General features: G+C 33.8%; 1 pseudogene; it reads left to right on the top strand.

The window, feature by feature from the left end:
* Positions 1–436: 436 nt before the first annotated feature.
* Positions 437–5,095, top strand: LOC131057046 (taxadiene synthase-like; annotated as a pseudogene).
* Positions 5,096–18,763: the final 13,668 nt, after the last annotated feature.

Raw genomic sequence — 18,763 nt, 5'->3', positions numbered from 1 at the left:
CTATTTGAAGTATGGAAACAATATTTCATTTCAAAACACGTTTATTTCGGTCTTACAACATCTGTTTTGACTGTAGAACTTTTAAACTAATTTTCTGTTTGGACTGTGGAAACAATCATTCTTTTCCAACACGCTTTTTTGGGTCTCACAACTTCTGTTTTGATTGTAGAAATTTCAAAGTAATTTTCTGTTTGGACTGTGGAAACAATCTTTCTTTTCAGAACACTATTATTTCGGTCTTACAACTTCTGTTTTGATTGTAGAAATTTCGAAACAATCTTCCTTTTCAAAACACGTTTATGGCAGTAATTGACTGCCATCTATTGATACGACTGGCTTCCAAGATGCTTCCTATTTATACCACCCATTTGGCATAGTCACGTATCTCATTTTATTTTGTTGAGGAAGTCATTATCCCATTTCATCAGTTTCCTCGATGGCTGGAATTTCCATTTCATCAGTTTCTAAGAGGAATACATTTGTCCTCAACAAAGCACTCCAACAACGCTCAGCGAGTTACAAACCACAACGCTCACTTTCCTGCATTCCGCCAGGAACTCCTCCTGTCAGAGCCATGACTCTGATTTCTGATAACGTTAAATCTTCTGTCCCTCGACGGACTGCCAATTATCATGGCGATGTGTGGAACGATGCGGTTATCCAGTCTATTCAGACACCATATCATCAAGTAAGATAGTTTCTCTCTTATTTTTAAAATTTGATATGTATATTAGTATATTTATATTTTAAAAATGTATGTAAAATAAGTGGAGAGATATCTTATAATAAAAGAAAATCATCTTAAATAAATATTCTTCTAAAATACTAAACATCAAGAATACAAATCTATTAAAGTCATGCATATAAAAAGCTGTAAATTTAGGAAAGTGGGGAAGGTTCTATTTTATTTGGAGTAATAAAATAACACCTCCATAAAAGCTGAAACATGCCATATTTCATGCATTTACCCGTCATTTGCATGTCAAATTGTTTCAAAAATAGATTTTTGTTTACGGACACTTTGATGTCATTGTAGATACCTCTAAGACATAACTATATTTTTATATTAATAGATTCCGACTAAGTATTCATTAAAAAACCAAGTCTTAGTAATCTTTTTGTTTGTGTTTTTGATACAATAGGCTTCTTCGTACCAGGGGTGGGCCGATAGTCTGGTTGTGAAGATAAAAGAAATATTCAGAAGTCTTGAAGATGGAGAAATGAGTCCCTCAGCTTATGACACCGCCTGGGTAGCAATGGTTGCTGCCCAGGATGGATCTCACACCCCACATTTTCCTCAGGCCATAAAATGGCTTATCGAGAACCAGCTAGAGGATGGTTCGTGGGGGCTTCCTTCAACGTTCATGTTATGAGATCGTTTGCTTAGTACTCTAGCTTCTGTTGTTGCCCTCCTCACTTGGAATACAGGACACCCTAATGTAGAAAAAGGTTATACTTGTTATATTTATGCTCCATTATATTATTTCGCTGTTCAGGTTTTTACTATTATATTACTCTGCAATTTAATGTTTCATTTCTGAGCTTAAAATATTTGATTTTATGTGCAGGTGTCCGTTTCATTGTGGATCATCTGAAATCACTAGAAAAAGAGGAAAGCTTGTCTCCAGATTTTGAGATAATTTTTCCTGCATTGCTGAAAAAGGCAGAATCTCTAGGGTTGAATCTTCCATATAATACAATATCTTTGATGAAAAGCGAGCAACACTGCTTAAGGAGTAAGAGATTTGTTAGTGCTATACGAGATCCTGTTTGCAATTTCTTTCTTCTTATATAGCTTACTTCACTTGCAGTATCTCAAAGGAGCGGGATATTCCAACACGCATGCTGAATGCACTGGAGGGGCTTGAGGAAATAATTGACTGGAGAAAGATAATGATGTTCCAGAGCAAAGCTGGATCTTTTCTTAGCTCGCCCGCTTCCACTGCCTGTGTACTCATAAATACCGGCGATGAGAGATGCTTTAGCTTTTTGAATAATCTGTTGGACAAATTCAGTGGTTTTGGTATGATTATACATTTCCTTAATATTGTGTTTCATGTCAGTAGTTCATTCATTGCTGTTAAACACATTATTAGTGATTACATGTAATTTGTGAAACAGTGCCGTGCTTGTATCCAATCGATTTGCTTGAACGCCTTTCGCTGGTTGACAATATCGAACGTTTTGGAATAGGTCGACATTTCCAAGACGAAATCAAAGTAGCACTAGATTATGTTTATGGGTAAGTATAAGTATACTATAATCATATTGTTTTGATTCAAACGAATTTCTTATGATGATAATTATGGAGCAGATATTGGAGTGAAAAGGGTATTGGATGCGGTAGAGACAGCCTTTTTGCGGATCTCAATACTACCGCACTAGGACTCCGGACCCTTAGGATCCATGGATACAATGTCTCTCCAGGTGAAATTTTGTCTGTCGAAAAAGAAATTGATCAATGCAATTCATTTTATTATAATTAAACTGTATTGATTTTATAATACTGACATGGATGAAATCTCAGAGGTGCTAAATAATTTCAAAGATGAAAATGGGTACTTCTTCTCCAGTTCTGGCCAAAGACAGATAGAGCATAGAAGCATATTGAATCTGTTGAGAGCTTCTGACCTTGCATTCCCTGGAGAAAAGATTATGGATGAAGCAAGACTGTTTGCTTCTAGGTATCTCAGAGAATCATTGAGAACAAGTAAAATCTTCTGCAATGAGAAAATTGCTAAAGAGGTCAGCAAAATTATTATATTTTACATTATCGCTTCTAAATCAACCACTTTTAAAATTGACGTTTTTATCACACTATTATCTTTTAATGCCACTATTCTTTATCTTGGAAACGTAGAAAAAACAATAAAAAAACGTTTTTTTACCTGATTGAAAGTTTGTGTCAAATATGTTTTCAGACTGAATATGCATTGGAGTATTCTTGGCACCTAAGGGCACGTCCCCATGCGGCTGCTTAGCTTATTTTGGCTAGCAGCTGCTGCTCCACTTTTTGTGCAACAATTTGTGGAGCTGCTGACCCCATGCATAAAAAAATTGTGCTTATTTTTAAGCAGCCCTCTTAAATGACACTTTTAAATAATATTTTTTACATATAAAATTTAAAAGTAAAATTTAAGGCAAATAAAAACGAAAGGAAAAAAAATTGGTGAAGCCATGTGTCATTTTTTTAATAAGCAGCAGCTGCTTATTTCCAGCCCCTCTTTTTTTTTCCAGCTTATTTTTTATTATTAAGCAGCGGCTGCTCCACAAAACTAGGAAAAGATTCCAAATTTTCCTTTCCCTCTAATTAAAAAATTCCATGGGAACACTTTCACTGCTTAAAAATAAGCAAAAAATAGACTTAAGCAGCCGCATGGGGACATGGGGTAAGTATCTCCATCTTAGAGGCAAGGAGTCACATTGATGCTTACGACGATAATCATGCACCGCTTAGAAAAACCCTATTCAAGTAGGTTTACAAAATTTCCTTGTGTTTTTTATTACTGTTGTCTCCTCCATCATCTCATATCTTAGTTATATTTTTAATTTTCACAGGATGCCGTATGTTCATAATTCTTGTTTCCTGGAATTGGCTAAATTATACTTCAACATTGAACAGTCTTTACATCAGGCGGAATTGAAACTTCTCTCAAGGTGGGTAATATACAACTCTATTAAAGTTTTAAATTGTATGCGAGATATTTGAAGTAAATTGTAACTGGTTTGCTATACGTTGTATACGATAGTTGGTGGAAAGAGTCGCGCATGACAGAAGTAAGCTTTGCCCGACAAAGGATTGTAGAGACATATTTCTCTGTGGGAACATTTGAACCAGAGTATTCATTATGTAGAATTTCCTTCACCAAAATTGGTTCCTTGGTATTGGTCATGGATGATATTTACGACACCTATGGAAAAATGGATGAGTTGATTATTTTTAGGGAGGCAATAAAGAGGTAATTCCATAATCCCTAGTCTGATACTTATCTTGAAACCAAGTTTTCTGAAGCTTTTTACCATGTTCAGATGTGATACCTCCTTGGTAGATAAGCTTCCAGAATATATGAAAATAATCTTCAATGCGTGGTATGAAGTAGTGAATGAAACGAATAAGGAGGCAACAAAGCAACAGGGACGTGACATGCTCCATTACATAAGAAAAGATGTATGTAGTTAAATGCCCATATATAGTTTTCAAAATTCCTTTTGTAAGATTGTTTCTTTATGTATCACATTGCTCGTTGGTGGTACAGTGGGAGAAGTTCATCGATGCTTTAATGAAGGAAAGAGAGTGGTTAGAGGCTGGGTACATACCAACGATGGAAGAGTACTTAGAGACACGTTGTATATCTGTGGGTCTTGTGCCCTGTGGTTTACATCCAATCCTTTTAATGGGTGAGGTTGTAACAGATAATGATCTCCCAATCATACATGATTCTTCAAATATTTTTCAGTTGGCTGCCTTGATATGGCGGCTAAAAAATGATATTGTAACTTCAGAGGTATTTAAACTATCGGGTTTAAATAACATTTTCTCTTTTGACTTGTTTTAGTGGTTCGTCTAAAATCACATTATTAGATGGGTGGCACACTCTAGTCATTTGCATTCATATGTGACTAATTTAATATTACACTAGCTTTTTCAATAAGATCTATGTGAGTTTTGGCAAGGCACCTAAACTAATCAAAGCTTAGAGTGTATTGTTTAAGACAAACTTATTTGAATTATCAATGAGCTATTATAAATTAAAATAAAAAGTATGCTAAGCTTGTTTCTTTTATGATGTAGGCTGAAGAGGCTCGAGGAGAAATAGACTCATGTATAGCATGTTATATGAAGGAGAACCCAAGTTATACAAAAGAAGACGCTCTACAACATTTTGTAGAAATCATTTATGACACATTGAAAGAATTGAACTATGAGTATTTCAAGTTGATTGGTGGACCCCCAAAATGTGGCAAAAGGTTTGTTTTTAACATGAGGCAATGTGTTATGCTCCTCTACAAGTACAGGGATGGCTATGGCAGTTCCTCAATGGAGACTAAAGAATATATAAGTAAAACTCTCATCGAGCCTATACAACTATATTGATAAATATAGTATGCCTCTTGCTTATCAATCCATAAAAATTATATGGAAGATTAAGAAATAGTTCAAAAAATGAGACCTCTAAATAATTGATAAAAGTATAAGATCTAAAGTCTGTACCCAACAATACCGATCACTTATTCAACTGGTTTATGCTACTATTAGCTATTTATGGTCATTGTTTGATCCAGAATACTATTTTTGTTTATGTTATATGTGTAAACTATAAAGTTGTGTTGTTATGAATTGTAATAAATTGTTTTTATGTGGTAATTAATGGGTGGTTTAGTGGATGGAGTGAATTTTTTTTACAAAGGCTTCAATTTTAGCATATCACTTTTTTTTTCTCTCTCTATTTTTTCTATTTTATGGTTGATTACAATTCTATATGAGATGCACAACCATGAAAGAGGTTGAAATTTTATTTTTAACTATTTGGTTATGGAAGAGAAAATAGTTTAAAATTGCAAGGATGAAGTTGTGCAAAATAATGCAAGTGAATGTTTGACATTTTCTTTTAAGCATTATAGATTTTTTTATGATGGGAGACATCTAATAATGATACCAAGGAGAGAAATATTTGATAGTGTAACTATGATAGAAAAAAATTGTTTTCAATTTAACATTTGTGCCACCTTTGAGTCTCTTTGTGATTTGGGAGACAAACATGGATCGAGCAAGCTTGGAGGGAGTAGGCACAGGTGGGTTGGGACTACATCAAGTATTACTTGAGAAGTAGAGAGTGGATATTGAACATGTTGGGTACGAGCTGAAGAAAATAAAGAAGAGTGCCTTCAAGAAGGAGGAATACTAGCTAAGTCGTATGAAGCCAGCAGATTGAAATTTCACATAGTTTTTTGTTTAACCTTACATACTGCTTAGTTTAGATTGATAAAAATATATATATTTTGTATAAGGTACTAGTAGAAGAACATGCTTTGTAAGTATGTTTATATGAATAGAGTCGGTTATGGTGGTTGAAATTTGTATCAATCTATGTCTATTGGGGGTTTCAAGTTTCAAAAACCGTGAATTATTTGTAGTTATTTTGATGATATTAATATAAATATACTATTTATTGATAAAAAAAAAAAAAGGTTTATTATAATAAATTAATCTAAAACTTAATTATTTATTATTAGCTTTTTCTTATATATTATTTTAATTATAACTTAATCACTTCTAATTGGTGCATAGTATTGAATAAAGCAGCTTGGCTAAATACAATAAAATTGCCTACGACAAGTACTAATAATGAAATTAATATTTCTAATTACACTTGAAACAACATGATAACGTATGTTAAAAAAATATGATACCATTAAAAAACATAAAAGCATACTACCATTTAAAAACATAGTTGTTCAAAAAAGCATATTAACATAACTGTTGGAAAAAGCATATTAACATAACTATTGGAAAAAACATGCTAACGTTAATAAAAAAAGACTCTCCCTTCTTTCACCTATTAAAATGGTAGACGATTTCAGTAAAGACATTTCGGTGATCTCTCTATGGAGAATAGAGGGGCCAGAGAGGAAGAAAGTAAGTAGATCCTACAAGCAATGGGGAATTTTAAGGATCTGGTGTGCACTGTTAAATGTTCTACATACTAGAATACAAATCTAGCTGGAAAAAGAAGACAAACTTGCAGAGAAATGAAGAAGAAAAATAGAACAACAGAGAATGAAATTATATTAATTCATTGTGTCTTAATTTATAATATGTGGAATGCATGATTTATAAAAAGTTAACCACTGCTTTCAAGGAAGAAATTATGGAGGAAACGAAGATAGATCTAAAGAAATGAAGGCAGATATGAGGAAATGAAGGCATAACAATTGCATTAAACAAAGCTTGTAGTGAAACTGGTGGTAACTTTTTGTTCACCTAGGTTAGGCTTACATACGAGTATGCAAACATAAGATCAACGTAAGTCTACTGGAGAGTCCAATCATCAGTTTATCACCATAAACAAAGGAGAGGACTCGAGTCAGATCCGTGAATTACGAAGGTAACAAAAATTGTTACGCTAACATGCACCATGGCTCAATTCTCTTCAGAATTCTTTGCCCTTCTCTCTCTATCCCTAATTTCTCTCCCTAATTGTGATGGGTACTACCCCAGTTATTAACTTTAAAATTTATTTTGTATATATTTGAAGAGTATGTTTGAGAAAATTATGTGTGAAACAAACAAATTGTATGTGAAATGCGTTTTAACTTTGACAACCACTTAGTTGCATTTGTACTTTAGCATTTTTGTGTAAGTTTGAGTTTTTATGTTTGCCTTATATTAAGAATATAAAAACTTTTGGTTTCACTTATGTTGTATGTTTGAACTTTGGGACCAATACTTTAATGATAATGCAAATTGGAAGGATTTTTATGAAATTCACCAAGGCTTTCCTCACGTGTTTAATGTTTTCAACAGTTGAACTATTTTCCAAATATTTAGATAAACAATATTTCATTTTGACAATTAATGTAGATACTTTAAATCATTAAGGACAATGATTCACAAGGGGAAGGATATGTTACATCTCTCTTGATCATTGATACTTTTCTATGTTTTTTAATGCACCTACACATGATGTTAATTAGTATCTTTTAACAATTCTTCAAAATCCATATGTGCATGAAAAATCATTAAGTTTTATTGAGCTATTTAATCATGTTTATACAGGTTAGAACTAATGATGAGATTTTGGGCTAACTACATTGTTATGAAATAGTGGTTGTGAGAAATGTATCATCCTTCAAGAAGGGAGGGAAAGTAGAATCAGGTATGGGAGGTAAGTAGATGATGGGTTGTATTGCCATTTGTATCCCAAAAGCTTGTAAGTTTTGGTCATGTCATTTTATATTAGAACCAAAGGTGGTGATTTTGTGACTAGGTACCTATTTTGGTTCTTCAATTCTCACGAGAGTCAAGTAAATGATACAAACAAAAAAAGAAATAGAGATAGTTGTGAGAAGTTGGTAGAAGGTTTGGAAGAGTGCACAATCCAACCAGAGTTAGAAAGGCAATCTTATTTACCAAGTTATGTACTACGAATCCTTTATTTTCTTTTGGAATTTAATGTAGATAACTAAAATGGATAGTTCTTGAAAGAAGTGCTTTCATGAACAGAGGAAAATAGCTTTATTAATCTCACAAATTTCTTATTTCTCATTGTATGATAAAGAATAGTTGAGAAAATTGTAGCTTTAAAGGTTAAAATATAAAGGCTTGCAAATTAATATGATTAATCTATTTTTTATTTCCTAAAATGTTGCTTGAGTACATTATATATTTGGAATTCCTTAGAAGGAAGGAATTTTTAACGTAGTAAATATGTTAAATTAGAGACATACCTAGAAATGAAAACAAATGTTAGAACTAATCATATAAGCTTACCTAAACTAGCTCATAAGGAAAGAAGTATATATTAAATTAACAAGATTCATGATTCATTTCTAATATACAAAAGAGAGATCTAACACAAGTTTCCATGTCCATTGTAAAAATTATATGTTCCCTCATATTGTGAATCATGGTACAATAATTAGAAGTAAAGATAATAGTTGTGAAGTCCTTGACTAGAGACTCATACCCATAATCATGAGGAAGTAGGTATGCAAGCTCATGTTCATGAGTATGGAGTTAGTAGTATATAACAACAAATAATGGAGTTTAAGTAATATAATACTACCAATTGCATCTTGGTGTGCAATCAGTACGCCAAAGAGGGTGGAATGTCAATTAGGGAAAAACATTGGTCTTTTTTTTGTATAAATTTGTGTAGTACATGAGCTCAATTAGTAGGCAATTTAGAAAATGGAATTGTTTGTACCAAAAGGATATAAATGAAGAAGTGATTTCTTCAAATCAATTATGCATCCACTTAAAGGTATCTGAACACAACTGAAACAAAATTTATGAATTAGAAAGCTAATCAGACTCCATTATCAAAAGGCTCATGTTTTTTTACTATAGAGAGAGAGGAGGGGGAGAGGAAGATAGAGGTGAAGATGAAGATATCTACCAAGAGATGAAGAGAGAAACAAATAGATAAAAAGATGGATATAGGGAGAGGGAGAGATGTAGATATATGAAAAGAGAAAAAGTGAAATGTACACAAATGAGAAGAGAAAGGGAGAGAGGGATAGATAAATAGATAGATAGGAGGGATAGTGAGTGAGCAAGATATGAAGAGATGTGTGTGTGTGTGTGTGTGTGTGTGTGTGTGTGTGACTCACACACACACACACATAGAGAGAGAGGGAGGGAGAGAGAGAGAGGGGGGAATATAGAGAGATAAGAAGGATAAGGAAAGAGATAGAGACATGAGTGAGAGGGAGATAAAGAGAGAGGTGGAGAGATTAAATAGGAGAGGAGTCTATGAAAGAGAAAGTAGAAGAGATGGAGAGGATACAAAAAGAGATAAAGAGATGAATGTTAGGGTTAGGGTTCGATTTTGCTAAAGGTTTGGGTTCAATTTGGTATGTCTGGCTTCAGTTTAATTTGCTATATGATTAGAGTTTGATTCTAATTACAATTCAATTTGGTTTAAAGTTAGCATTAAATTTGTGTTAGGGTTCAATATGATTTAATCAAGTAGGTTTTATTTGTGTTTAATATTAAACTTAGGTTGAATTTTATTTATTGTTGATGTAAATATTAAAACATAATTTAAATATATTATTATTCCTATAGTAGTATATATTATAATTATATTAAAATATTTTTAAATTACAATATGAATTTGGTAATAGAATTAAAAAAATATTATAATATAATTAGAATATAATACTACTATAATACAAATAATATATTTAAATTATGATAATAAAAAATGTAATATTAATTTTTATGATTATTTAATTTAATTATTATATAATATATAGTGAATTATATATAAAAATGTATTTGATATATACAAACATGATAAATAATTATTTATTCTATTTAAAATATAGAAACATCTCAATTCTCATTAATTATTTTTATATCATTTTGCTAATTGATTCATAAAAAATTATATATAATAGAAAAATATAATTATAGATTTTTAAAAATAATTATTTTGTTATTATATACACATTTCTAAGTATGGAAAGATATTTTTGATATAATCTTAATTTTTTTTAAGTAATTAAATTATGGAAACTTCATAAAATATTGTGAATAGAATATAGAGGCAACGAATAGATATTTATTTATAAATATGGAAAGATATTCTAGGTATAATCTTAATTTATTTTAAGTAATTAAACTATAGAAACATATGGAATTGAAGATTCAATACAAATAGATATTTAAAGAGAATAATTTTGTTAGTATATTGAACTTTATAAATATGAAAATATATTTTTGATATAATTTTAATTTATTTTAAGTAATTAAATTATAAAAAAATAATGAAATTAAAAATTGAATATAGAGATTGTAGTCAAGTAAATCTATCCATTTTAATTAAATGAATATTTGCTATTTATTTGATTAAAAACCCAATAGCCAACAGTTAATTGAATTAATATTTAATTAATTCATCTTCAAATTATTCTCCTATTAATTAAATAAATTATTCAATTTATTTTAATTAATTCACTAAACCAAATTCACAATCAATTAAATGAATAAATTATATTTATTTCATTTAACCCCCTTTCCTCTTGTAAATAAATTAAATAAAACATTTATTTAAATCATTAAAATCCCCCCCACTTGCATTTTCCTAAAAATGCAAGTTGCACCTATTTGTTGAAATAAATGAATTTTATTTTAATAAAAATTATATTTTCCCTCACCCACCAAACCCACTTGCAATCCTAAATCCCCTTCTAGACTCTTTTGACCCCTTCCTAATTAGCCTAATCCATCCCCTAAATATTGTCACGTTCCTAAGCAACTTGAAGTCACTTCTCAAAGACTCCAAAGTCTTTGAAAAGTATTTAAGGCTTTATGTCTTCAAATGGTTCACCTCTAAAGTCTTCCAAACCATTAAAGGATCTTACATAACCATTTATGGTTAAATCCACTTGCACCCATGGTTAGAGACTTTGACCCCTAGCTCAACCCTCATGTAACCCATGTGTCTCCTCAAGCATTTATTGCTTTGACCATGTTTATCCTCACTAACTCTTGCACAAGAGTTTATCCATTGGAGAAAAGCATTATTCTTTAGATAATGAATTTATTCACTCAACCTTACCTCCCAAGTTAACCCTCAAGTCATGTCAAGCATTTAATGCTTCTTCCCTCCCCTCTCAACCCATCTCATGTTGACACTTGTCATCCTAGGATTGGGTTGAAAGTCTTCACATGGATCTTAAACCATTCAATCTTGACCCTTGTTGAGTTTACTCAATCTCAACCATCTATTGCTCGATTTTACCTATAAATAGAGCTCACATTCCTCATTTTCAAATCCTCAAGCATTTAGCATTCTTAGCCATGATCCTGAAAACTTTCATGCATCTAACTTATAAGCAAAATCTAGAGAGTATTTAGCATAATTCTCTTTGGTCTAAAATTAATCTTAATTAGTTACATAATATCTCATTTCTTAGCTTGTTTATGTTTGCATTTTCATGAGCATTTACTTCATACTCTCGAATCTCCATAAGACATCCAAAAATAGTGCAAAAAGCTACTGAGGGCTACACTCATTTGGGAACTTAGAGAGGAGAGGAACAAGAAAGAGCTAATGGCATAGGGAGCATCATGAGTGAAGTCTTAATGTTTATTCATTTTTATCTCTCATATGCTTCTATGCTTAATCTTTCTTGATAATGTTTTTTAATGGTTTAGTTCTATGTTGATTTGACTAACCCCCGGACTAACTGTTTAAAATCACTCACAAGAGAAGGTCATCTAGAAATATTAGAAAAAATCTTTGACAGACTAGAACAATATCATGTTCGACTCAACCCAAAGAAATGTGTCTTTGGAGTAACCTCAAGGAAGCTTCTAGGATACATTATCTCAAGCAAAGGTATTGAGGTTGACCCAACAAAGGTCAAAGAAATCATGGACATGCCACCTCCAAAGAACATCAGTCAGATAAGGACATTACAAGGGCGGCTACAATCCATTTGAAGATTCATTGCACAACTAGCAAATAAGTGTCACCCCTTTACACACTTATTACACAAGAACATTCGCTTTCAATGGGATACCAGATGCCAGCAAGCATTCCAGATGCTTAAATATTATCTCATGAATACACCATTGCTAATTCCATCAGATCCGAGTAAGACTTTATTACTTTATATCTCAGCAACAAATAAAGCATTGGGAGTGCTACTGGCTCAACACAATGCAGAAGGGAAAGAGTGTGATGTTTACTACATCTCTCGCACACTGGTCGGCTATGAACTCAATTACACACCTATTGAGCGAGCTTGCCTAGTAGTAATCTTGGCAGCCACTAAACTGAGACACTGCCTATTGACACATAAATTATAACTCATTGCAAAGATCAATCCACTAAAATTCTTACTCAACAAAGCAGCATTGACTGGCCGCTTGGCCAAATGGGTGATGATTCTTAGTGAATTTGACATCGAGTATGTGGACCGTAAGGCTATCAAGGGTCAAGTTATTGCAGATCAATTGGCTGATGCACCCCTCATAGGTGATCATCCTCTTATTTCCACTTTTCCAGATGAAGAGATCTTAATGATCACAACAACACAACCATGGAAACTGCACTTTGATGGTTCATACACTAGGCATGGCTCGGGGGCAAGCATTCTGTTTATCACAACTCAAGGTGATAGCATCCCAAAGTCTTACAGGCTCACATTTCCATGTACAAACAACATAGTAGAATATGAGGCCTCGATCATAGGACTCAGACTAGCCATACAATGGAAATTAAAAGAGCTACAGATATATGGCAACTCCCAACTGGTCATCCGACAAGTCACTGATGAATATCAGACCAAGGATGACAAACTCATGTCGTACAAGCAAATGGTGGACAAGTTAAAGACCTCATTTACTACTATCACCTTTGAGCAGATACCCAGAGATTAGAATCGATCTGCTGATGCTATGGCTACCATTGCCTCTCTCCTAGATCTTCCATAGAATTCAACATGCTACGAGTTCTTGGTAGAATAGCTTTGGATTCCTGCTTATGATATCCCTGAATCTAAGATGATATGTCACCTAATCAATTTTTAATCCCTATGGTACAGTGATTTCTAAACCTATCTACGTGATCACACACTTCCTCCTAACCAATGTAAAACTTTCATTCACCAAACTACTCGATATACCATCATTGTTGAAACCCTATACTGACGTAGTCTTGATGGTACTCTCCTTCGATGTTTGGAACAGGATGAGATAACAAAGGCCTTGGAAGAGGTACATGAAAGAATTTGTGGAACTCACGTAAGCAGTCCTTCACTAGCCAAGAAGATCATATGCGTTGGATACTATTGGCCATCCATGGAAAAAGACTCATACTACTTTGTCAGAAAATGCAAGAAGTGCCAAGTTCATGGAGACCTGATACATGCACCAGCATAGGAATTGCAACCAATCACAACACCATGGCCCTTTTGTCAATGGGGACTTGACCTTGTGGGTAAAATCCATCCATCTTCATCCAACGGCCATAAATTCATTATTATTGCCACTGAATACTTCACAAAGTGGATCCAAGCTGCTCCACTTACCCAAGTCACAGGCAAATAAATCACCTCATTCATTCTAAATTACATCATCTTTTGGTATGGTGTACCCATGTCCATCATCACAAATAACGGTCTTCCTTTCAAAAATCAGGATGTCCATGAGCTCTGTGAGAAATTTCACATCCAACACCGCTTTTCCACTCCCTATTAGCCACAAGGAAATGGTCAGGCCAAAGAATCAAACAAGAACATATTGAGAATCCTCAAGAAGACAACCAATGATGTCGATCATGATTGGCACGTTCAATTGAACCCAACACTATGGGCATATTGAACTAGCATTCAAACCCCTACAGGCGCAACTCCCTACTCATTGGTCTATGGAGCAGAAGCCATCCTTCCTATCGAGGTTGAGATACCATCTCTACGAGTTTCTTTGCATAATCTGATAGATGATGAAGCATACCGAGTATCACGTCTTCAAGACTTGGAGCTACTTGATGAGAAATGACAAGCTGCATACAATCACCTCAAAGCCTATCAGCAACGCATGAGCAGAAGCTATAATCATCGAGTTAGACCTTGTACATTTGAGGAAGGTGATCTTGTTCTTCGAGAAAATCCTTGTAACCAACCAAATAGATAACATCAGGGAAAGTTTGAATCAAACTGGTTGGGTCTGTATGTTATCACTGCTGTATTTGGGTTTGGGGCATATCAATTGGCTACTTCAAAAAGAGAACCACTAGCAGAGCCAATTAACAACATGCCCCTGAGATAGTTTTATACATAAGCTGTACAGAGCATCAGGTTCCCATACATACCAAAAAAACACCAAAAACATTCAGATAAATTTCCTCAAGAAAATACAAAAAAATCAAAATAGTAAAGAAAAATCATTCATCCAAACAATGAACAAACACTCTGGTGGCACCTTGGGTAAGTGCGATGGTGAAAACCTAGCAAATAGGCGCCACTCATAAAGGCTATGGCTCCATTGTCTTTCAGGCTTGTTGTGATCACATTCATTGCACCCACACATCCATCAGTCAAAATCATGGCTTGTTATTGATCTGCAATCAAGGATAATACTTCATGCGTCTTGCATCCCGCTTTTTCATAGTCATGTCTAAACTGGGGGCAATGCCCTTAAACCTATTTGATGGAAGTGGATTCTGCATTACTTGTGATTCATTGAGTTCTTCATTCAAAACTGTCTCACAAAATACCAAAAACATTCGGAAAACAATCACAAAATCCAAAAACATCAGAAAACATCAAAAACCAATCAAAAACATGGCAACACCTTGTACATACGCCCCTCACCCTCCCTATCTAGGTCATCATCATAAATCCCTTAATCGTATCCCATCAACCCAATCAAGCCACGTTCATCACCATCCATCTCTAAATATGAGGGACTACATTTCCCATCCTAAGTCATCCTCTAAATCAAGCAAGTTACTCTATCTGCATAGGTACATCGACTCCCACACACATAGACTATCAACAGATACTCTAATCAAGTCTCTTCAGGTCTCAACAGGTAATCGATCATGGTAATTTTAGACTACATCAGGGATTTATCATAATGACCTAGTCTCAATGGGGCTGCTATGATTCACCATAACCATCCATCCTATGCCACACTATCAATTGATCAACCAATCCAACACAATCCAACAAACAATTACATCAATTGTCCAAAGTCTCGATGAGTATTTTGCTTCATATACCTTGACTTTATCAGACAATTACATATTGTCTAAATCTCATCAGGTTACTTTGATTCACTTACTCAGACGTTATACTATCCAAGCGATCAACTGACATCAATTGTCACGCTTTGACTCGACTGGGGCAATTAAAGCGATTGTACCAGATTGTCCAACCAATTTTGATCAATTGTATAACATCAATCCAAACCACATACTACATCTACTCTGTATCTCTTGTATGACCTAAGGGTACTCATTGGCTTGATGTTTCTTTGTATTCACTCCATTTTCTCCCATTTTTTCACCATTAGTTCTATTTTCTTCTCTTCTACCTCCCCACCAACTCTCGTTCTTTTTCGAGAGATCGCCCAATTTTTTAAAAATTTTTGGCCCATCTCTCGAGGGGTCATACCACCAATTAAATTAATATTTATGGGGCATATTTCTTCACACCTTTTTCTTTCTTTGAAACGACGCGATAAACCGCACTGTCTCAAAGAGGGGAAAATATAGTCACATAAATCTATCCATTTTAATTAAATAAATATTTGCTATTTATTTGATTAAAAACCCACTAACCAACAGTTAATTAAATTAACATTTAATTAATTCATATTCAAACATTCTCCTATTAATTAAATAAATTATTTAATTTATTTTAATTAATTCATTAAACTAAATTCACAATCAATTAAATGAATAAATCCTATTTATTTAATTTAATCCCCTTTCCTCTTTTAAATAAATTAAATAAAACATTTATTTAAATCATTAAACAACCCCCCCCCCCCCCACTTGCATTCTCCTAAAAATGCAACTTGCACCTATTTGTTGAAATAAATGAATTTTATTTTAATAAAAATCCTATTTTCACTCACCCACCAAACCCACTTGCAATCCTTATCCCCTTCTAGATTCTTCTAACCCCTTCCTAATTAGCCTAATCCATCCCTTAATTATTGTCACATTCCTAAGCAACTTGCAGTCACTTCTCAAAGACTCCAAAGTCTTTGAAAAGCATTTAAGGCTTGATGTGTTCAACAAGCTAAGCACTAATGGCTCTTACATGACCATTTATGGTTAAATCCACTTGCACCCATGGTTAGGGACTTTGACCCCTAACTCAACCCTCATGTAACCAATGTGTCTCCTCAAGCATTTATTGCTTTGACCATGGTTATCCTCACTAACTCTTGCACAAGAGTTTATCCATTGGATAAAAGCATTATTCTTTGAATAATGAATTTATCCATTTAACTCACCCTTAACATTACCTCCCAGGTTAACCCTCAAGTCATGTCAAGCATTTTATGCTTCTTCCCTCTCCTCTCAACCCATCTCATGTTGACACTTGTCATCCTGGGATTGGGTTGAAAGCCCTCACATGGATCTTAAGCCCTTCAATCCTGACCCTTGTTGAGATTACTCAATCTCAACCATCCATTGCTCCATTTTTCCTATAAATAGAGCCCATTTCTTCATAATCCATATCTTAAAAACTTGTATGCATTTACATTATAGTCATTTTTAGAGAGCATTTAGCATAAATCAATCATATTCACTCTTTTGGTTTAAAATCAACACTAGCTAATGAGATAATCTCTTACTTTAGCTTTTGTTCACACTTGCATAGCATTAGATTAATCATTTTTCAATCTTGAACCTCCATAAGGCATCCATAGTGCAAAAAGCTATAGAGAGCTACACTAATTTGGAACTTGGAGAGGAGAGGAACAAGGGAGGAGGAGGTACAAGCATGGTGGAAGGCATTTGGAGATGCCTTATTGTATTTGCTTTCAATGTCAAATGCTTTATTTTATTTTTAGTGTCTCTCTTGGTATGCCTGCTTAGAATAGTCTTTGGTTGATTAACACTAACAACTCTTTGTTTCTTGTTGTTTCTCATATGTGTTATACCACCACAGGTTTTTCTAACATCTCCCATTTCGCAGAGCATTGTTTGGTCCGCCAAATTAACCTGACGTGAATCAAAGAGCAACTGTTTTTAAACTACTAATTTTTTACTGTTTTAATTGACACATAGGTCACACTCTTACGCTTTTGTTCACGCTTTATCGCTATCGCAATTTGGTATTTTAGCGCTATTGTTCCCCCAATAGTGCTATTGTTCCCAAATTAGCACTTTTGTTTATAATCTAGCGTTATTGATCATAAAGTAGCGATATAGTATTAGCGCTTTTGGTTTTCTGTTTGAAAGAGGTAACTCTGTTTAACAACATTTATTTTAGCGCTTTTGTACTTACTGTTGCGCTTTCATGTTAAATAGCGCTTTTGTTCTCACACAGAGTAGCGCTATTGTAACAGAGAGTTGTAAAAAATACCTTGTAATTGACAAATAAAAAAAAATTAGGCTTGTAGAGGCCCACCATGTATGCGGATTTTACTAACTTTTTGCTTTTTGTGCAGGTTTGAACTAACCCAATTTTTCTTAAGATTTTAGAAATTCACTTCTTTTATTGCAAGTTAAAAATCAACCTCAACTTTATTTTGGTGTTTAAAACTCAACAAAACAAACTTTGATTTTCTTGCAAGTTAGGGAACTTCAAAAAAACTTCATTTGGGTGCTTTAAAACTCAACAAAACAAACTTTGCTTTTCTTGCAAGTTAGGCAACTCAAAAACTTCATTTTGGTGTTTAAAACTCAACAAGACAAATTTTGATTTTCTCGCATCAACTCAAACTAAAATTCACAATCCACACTTTGTTTTTGGCAAAATAAAAAGAACAAGCTACTTTTCTTTCAAGCTCAAAGCGATTTTCCTTCAAAGCAAAATGTGCTCTTAATTCAGTTGACCAGAATTTCCAATTCTTAGATTACAACACATTTTGCCACTGAAGGATAAAAAGAACACCATGACTCTTGGAGAAACATCTCCAAATAGTTAGATCGCATTGCAATGATGATTTAAAAAGAACAAGTGTCTTTTGTGTTTGGCACACTTGTGCAAAAATTTTGTCGAGTGGTCCTACTTCTAACACACACTATCCTCTCCCTTGGCTTTCGTGGTCCTATGTGCAAGAGAAAAGTGTTAGTAACACTCAAAGTTTATATTTTTAAGAGAGGTCTGCCAAGAGACACATCACTCTTGGGAACGACCTCGAGCGGTAAATCCTTCGAGCCGCTATAGAAATCAGGTGTGAGGGAAAGTTGTAGCCTTGGGTATAGTTGTTCCTACAGTGTAACTTGCCAAAAGGACAAATGGGCCCCACCACAAGTTACAAGGCTCTTAAGTGAGTCACTGCAGAATGAACTTATGTCCAAAAACATCAAAAATTACTAAACACCTTTATGTAGTAGCC

Source organism: Cryptomeria japonica, chromosome 11, assembly GCF_030272615.1.
Source record: "Cryptomeria japonica chromosome 11, Sugi_1.0, whole genome shotgun sequence".
In the NCBI taxonomy this organism is placed as follows: domain Eukaryota; kingdom Viridiplantae; phylum Streptophyta; class Pinopsida; order Cupressales; family Cupressaceae; genus Cryptomeria; species Cryptomeria japonica.
Note: the sequence above shows the minus strand (reverse complement) of the source record. Positions and strands in the feature narration are given on the sequence as shown.